Source organism: Trichechus manatus, unplaced genomic scaffold, assembly GCF_000243295.1.
Source record: "Trichechus manatus latirostris isolate Lorelei unplaced genomic scaffold, TriManLat1.0 scaffold00110, whole genome shotgun sequence".
Classification (NCBI taxonomy): domain Eukaryota; kingdom Metazoa; phylum Chordata; class Mammalia; order Sirenia; family Trichechidae; genus Trichechus; species Trichechus manatus.
This window is the reverse complement of record NW_004444046.1, coordinates 7888344-7895434: the sequence shown is the minus strand read 5'-3', so window position 1 is coordinate 7895434 and position 7091 is coordinate 7888344.

Genomic DNA, 7091 nt, shown 5'->3' with positions numbered 1-7091 from the left:
GTTCAACATTAGAAAAACAATCAATGCAATCCATCACATAAATAAAACAAAAGACAAGAACCACATGATCTTATCAATCGATGCAGAAAAGGCATTTGACAAAGTCCAACACCCATTCATGATAAAAACTATCAGCAAAATTGGAATAGAAGGGAAATTCCTTGATACAATTAAGGACATTTATACAAAGCCAATGGCCAACATCATCCTAAATGGAGAGATTTTGAAAGCATTCCCCTTGAGAAAAAGAACCAGACAAGGATGCCCTTTATCACCACTCTTATTCAACATTGTGCTGGAGGTACTGGCCAGAGCAATTAGGCTGGAAAAAGAAATAAAGTTCATTTAGATTGGTAGAGAAGAAGTAAAGGTATCTCTATTTACAGATGTTATGATCTTATACACAGAAAACCCCAAAAATCCACAATAAACTACTGGAACTAATAGAAGATTTCAGCCAAGTTTCAGGATACAAGATGAACATACGAAAATCAGTAGGGTTCCTTTACACCAAGAAAGATAACTTCAAAGAGGAAATCACCGAATCATTACCATTTACAATAGCCCCCAAGAAGATAAAATACTTAGGAATAAATCTAATCAGAGACATAAAAGACCTACACAATGAAAACTACAAGACACTACTGCAAGAAACCAAAAGAGACCTGCATAAGTGGAAAAACATACTTTGCTCATGGATAAGAAGACTCAACATTGTGAAAATGTCAATTCTACCCAAACTGATCTACAGATACAATGCAATCCCAATCCAAATTCCACTGGCATTTTTTAATGAGAAGGGGGAAAAAATCACCAACTTCACATGGAAAGGGAAGAGGCTCCAGACAAGTAAGCATTACTCAAGAAGAACAAAGTAGGAGGCCTCACACTACCTGATTTTAGAAACTATTATGCCCCCACAGTAGTCAAAACAGTCTGGTACTGGTACAACAGATACATAGACTGATGGAACTGAATTGAGAATCTAGACATAAATTCATCCACCTATCAGCAGCTGATATTTGACAAAGGCCCATAGTCTGTTAACTGGGGAAAAGACAGTCTCTTTAACAAATGGTGCTAGCATAATTGGATATCCATCTGCAAAAAACTGAAACAAGACCCATACCTCACACCATGCACAAGAACTAACTCGAAATGGATCAAAGACTTAAATATAAAATCGAAAACGATATAGTGCATGGAAGAAAAAATAGGGACAACCCTAGGAGCCCTAATACATGGCATAAACACAATACGAACCATAACAATGCAGAAGCACCGGAAGAGAGACTAGATAACTGGGTGCTCGTAAAAATCAAACACTTACGCTCATCAAAAGACTTCACCAAAAGAGTCAAAAGACAACCTACAGACTGGGAAAAAAATTTTGACTATGACAAATCCGATCAGGGTCTAATCTCTAAAATCTACAAGATACTGCAAAACCTCAACAACAAAAAGACAAATAACCCAATTAAAAAATGGGCAAAGGATATGAACAGGCACTTGGCCAAAGAAGATATTCAGGCCGCTAACAGACACATGAAGAAATGCTCACGATCATTAGTCACTAGAGAAATGCAGATCAAAACTACAATGAGATATCATCTCACCCCAACAAGGCTAGCATTAATCCAAAAAACGCAAAATAATAAATGCTGGAGAGGTTGTGGAGAGACTGGAACACTTATACACTGTTGGTGGGAATGTAAAATGGTACAACCACTTTAAAAGCTAGAAATAGAAGTACCGTAAGATCCAGCTATCCCGCTCCTTGGAATATATTCTATAGATATAAGAGCCATTACAGGAATAGATATACGCACACCCATGTTCATTGCAGCACTATTCACAATAGCAAAAAGATGGAAACCACCTACGTGCCCATCAGTGGATGAATGGATAAACAAATTATGGTCTATTCATACAATGGAATACTACGCAACGATAAAGAACAGCGATGAAGCCGTGAAACACAACATGGAGGAATCTGGAGGGCATTATGCTGAGTGAATTTAGTCAGTCACAGAAGGACAAATATTGTATAAGGCCACTATTATAAGAACTCAAGAAAAGGTTTAAACACAGAAGAAAACAATCTTTGATGGTTACGAGGGTGGGAAGGGTGGGTGAGGGTTATTCTCTAACTAGATAGTAGACTAGAATTATCTTAGGTGAAGGGAAGGACAGCACACACTACAGGGGAAGTCAGCACAACTGGACTAAACCAAAGCTAAGAAGTTTCCTGAATACATTCAAACACTTAGAGGCACAGAGTAGCAGGTTTGGGGATCTGGGGACCATGCTTTCAGGGTACATCTAGGTCAATTGGCATAACAAAGTTTATTAAGGAAATGTTCTGCATCCTACTTTGGTGAGTGGAGTCTGGGGTCTTAAAAGCTTGCAAGCAGCCATCTAAGGTGCATCAATTGGTCCCAACCACCTGGAGTAAAGGAGAATGAAGAACACCAAAGACACAAGGAAAGTTATTAGTCAAGAGACAGAAAGGGCCACATAAACTTCATCAGCCTGAGACCAGAAGAACCATATGGTGCCTGGCTACCACCAATGACTGCCCTGACAGGGAACAAAACAGAGAGTCCCTGATGGAGCAGAAGAAAGGTGGGGTGCAGAAAGCAAATTCTAGTAAAAAGACCAGACTTAATGGTCTGACTGAGACTGGAGGAACCCCAGAAAGCACGGCCCATAGATTCTCTATCAGCCCAGAACTAAAACAATTTCTGAGGCCAACTCTTCAGACAAAGATTGGACTGGACTGTGGGACATAAAATGATACTTGTGAAGAGTGTGTTTCTTAGCTCAAATAGATACATGAGACTAAATGAGCAGCTTCTGTCCAGAGGTGAGATGAGAAGACAGAGAGCGTTCAGAGCTGGTTGAATGGACATGGGAAATCAGGGGTGGAAAGGAGGAGTGTGCTGTCACAGTATAGGGAGCGTGATTAGGGTCACATAACAATGTATGTATAAATTCTTGTATAAGAGACTAACTTGAAATGTAAACTTTCACTTAGACTACAACAATAAACAAAAAAAATGTTAAAAAAAAAAAACAAGTAAGGACGATGAGACTTCATCTCACGTACTTTGAACTTATTGTCAGGAGAGACAAATCCCTGGAGAAGGACATCATGGCTGGTAAGGTAAAGGGTCCCTCAAGAAGATGGATTGACACAGTGGCTGCAACAATGGGCTCAAACATAGCAACGATTGTGAGGATGGCACAGGATCAGGTAGTGTTTTGTTCTGTTGTACATAGGGTCACTATGAGTTGGAACCAACTCAGTGGCACCTAACAACAACAAGGTTGAAAGATTAAATTTATAGTCCTAAAACATTACTCGTGTCAACACTGAATAGTATTCACTTAATCATAATAATGTCAATGCAGTTTATTAATTTTCAACTTTTGAATTAAACTATAAACCAAACCCAGGAAACTTAAAGTGTTACATAACAGAATGTAATGTTATCAATCTTGATAATATAAAATTAAAAGTATCGCTAACAGTAGATGTACAGTTGAAAGTGGAGTGGTCAAGTGCTAGTTTCCTTGTAGTACTGTAACAGAAATACCACAAGTAGGTGGCTTTAAAAAATCAGTAATTTCTTTTCTCAGTTCAAAAGGCTAGAAGTTCGAATTCTGGGTACTGACTCTAGGGGAAGACTCTGTTGGCTCTGTGGGCAGGTCTATGTCTCTTCCAGCATCCCTTGATTCCTTGGCAATCTTCACATGGCATCTATCTTCCCCTGATTGTGCTTGCTTGTCTCTATGTCCATAGTGCTCTTTATAAATCAGAAGTGATTAGAGTTAGAACACCCTACATCAATATGGCTTCACTAACATAGCAAAGAAAACCCTGTTTCCAGATAGGATTACATCCACATGTTTAGGGGTCAGGATTCCAACATATCTTTTTGGGGGGTTGGCACAATTGAATCCATTACAGGAGGGTTGTTGTTGTTGTTATTAGTTGCCAATGACTAATGGAGACTCCAGGCAAAACAGGACCATTCCATCGTGATTCATAAGGATTTAATTGGCTGATTTTTTGGAAGTAGATCATCAGGTCTTTTTTCCTAGTCTTTCTCAGCCTGGAAGCTTCCCTGAAACCTGTTCAGCATCATAGCAACACACAAGGCTTCACTGATAGATGGGTGATGGTTGTGCATGCATTGGCTGGGAATTGAATCTGGGTCTCCTGCATGGGACATGAGAATTCTACCAGTGAATTCTACCACTGAATCACCATTGCTCCTGAAGGGGAGGGTTGTTTATGTTGTGTTGTTAGTTGCCATTGAGTCGTCTCTGGCTCATGGTGATCTCAGGTATAAAGGAACGAAATGTTGCCTGTGCCATCTTCATGATAGTTGTTATGTTTGAGTCCATTGTTGTGGCTATGTGTCAATCCATCTTATTGAGGCTTTCTCTCATTTCACTGACCCTCTACTTTACCAAACATGATGAGCTTTTCTAATGATTGGTCCTTCCTGATGCCACGTCCAAAGTAAGCTGAAGTCTTGCTTTTTTGGCTACTAAGGAACATTCTGGTTTGTATTTCTTCTAAGACTGATTTGTTTGTTCTTTTGGCATTCCATGGTATATACAATATTCTTCATTAACACCACAATTTGAATGCATCAGTTCTTCTTTTGTCTTCCTTTTTCATGTCCAGCTTTCAAAAGCATATGAAGTGATTGAAAAGACCATGGCTTGGGTTATGAGCACCTTAGTCATCAAAGTAACATCTTCGCTTTTTAAAGCTTTAAAGAAGCATTTTGCAGAAGATTTGCCCAATGCAGTATGTCATTTGATTTATTGGCTGCCGCTTGCATGGGCATTGATTGTTGATTAAGTAGAATGAAATTGTTGACAACTTCAATTTTTACTCCATTTATCATGATGTTATTTTATCAGTCCAGTTGTCAAGATTTTTGTTTTCTTCACGTTCAGGCATAATCTATACTGAAGGCTGTGTTGTTTGACCTTCATCTGCAGCAGGGACTGCTAGGTGCCCTAATATCCTCATCTATGGAAAGCAATAGAGCATAGTAGTTCATTGCACAGATAATAGTCATCCCAGCTCCACCACATATTAACCAGGTAACCTTGCACAAGTTACCTAACCTCTCTGTGCCTTAGTTTCCACGTCTGAAAAAAGGGATAATAATCTCTACTTCATAGGTCTTACAAAATGATAAAATTAGTTAACGTATGTAAAGTGTTTAGAACAGTGCCTGGTAAACAGTATGCAGTCAATAAATATTTCATATCACCTAGCATCATTGGGAGGTATGAAATGCTGTCTCATTTAGTAGAATAAAAACAGAGAAAAAAATAATTAAGTGGAGAGGAAAAAGAGAAAGAGAAAATGTAGTTTAAGTAGGCTACTTTTCTTTCATGCTTCAGCTAATAAATGTCTAAAGTTGACAAAGAAATAACAATGTTTCATATTATTTAAAGTTAGGAAGATAACCACTAGAAAAAATGAAGGTAAGAAATAGTTAAAAAGCAATTTTTATTTTTCTAATCAAATAAAGAATGATTCAATTATTCTTAAGGAATAAAATAAATTTATAATAAATTTGGCACAAGTTAATTCTATGAAAGTGGAAACCCCAAAAGCCAAAAAATCAAGCGGAATCTATTCTTTTGCAAAGGAATTCAGTCTGACACATTTATTTGGAAATGAAAAATAATCTCTCAGCCCACATAATTTTCCCAAGTCTTTGTCACACTTTCCAGGGTGATAGCAATGCCACAACTCTTGGCAGCAAAAGTCACATCCTGGGGGCATAATATATTAGTGCCTTATGTCACATATTTAATCTTTACAAAAATTATACTATCCCACAGCTCAATTTCATCCAAGCTCATGCAGCTTCTTTTTCAGCTCCAGTTTGTGAGTGCAACTTCTCTGGAGGGCGGAAACACTTTGTCTATAAGATTGCAACGCAGGTTATCAGTTTTCACACTCCTTGTAGCCAAGTGATCTGTGTCCGCCCTTTAGACCATTCTAGCATCTCAGAGTTGCCACCTCTCTCATCTCTTGACCAAACACTCTTTCATGCAATGTTTAAATTCTACGTTCTTCCTAAGGCACATCTAACAGGAACATGTTAGATTAACATCTGAGAGGAACTAAAACACCAAAGATATTTAGGCATGCATTGAACGTTGTTATACTTCGTTTCACTGATATGTTTGGTTCACTTTCCCTATAGATAGCTTTCTCATAGACATTATCTGCCAAGTTCTGTGCTAGGAGTTGACAATCCAGTTAACAGATAATTTAGGCAAAAAAATTGTAATGGAATACAAATTCTATAGTGAAGACAGAGTGCTGCCAGAACATACAGTAGGGAAACTAACACAGTCTGTGAAGAAAGGTAGAGGGTCAAGGAAGGTTTCTTGAAAGAGGGTATAGTCAAGCAAAAAAGGGGAGGAAGAACACTCTAGCGAAAAGGTACAGCATGGATAATGACCCAGAATAAGAGCCTGGAACAAAGGCTTGTGTTCAGGGTTTTGTGGGGTGGTTTATCCCGGGGAGTCGTTGTTCTTAGGTACCATTGAGCCAGTTCCAGCTCATAGGGATCCTACATGCTACAGAATGAAACACTGCCCGGTCAGACGCCATCCTCACAATCCTTGCTGTTTGGGCCCATTGTTGCAGCCATTGTGTCAATCCTTCTTGTTGAGGGTCTTCCTCATTTTCACTGACCCCCTGGTGGCCCACTGGTTAAGAACTCAGTTGCCAACCAAAAGGTCGGCAGTTCTAATCCACCAGCTACTCCTCAGAAACCCTATGGGGCAGTTCTACTCTGTCCTATAGGGTCATTATGAGTTGGAATAGACTAGACAGCAACGGGTTTAGTTTGGTTTTTCTACCTTACCAAGCATGAAGTCCTTCTCCAGGGAATGGTCCCTCCTAACAACATGTTCAAAATATATGAGACGAAGTCTTGCCATCCTCACTTCCAAGGAGCACTCTGGCTGTACTTCTTCCAAGACAGATTTGTTCCTTCTTCTAGCAGTCGTGGTATATTCAATATTCTTCACCAACACCA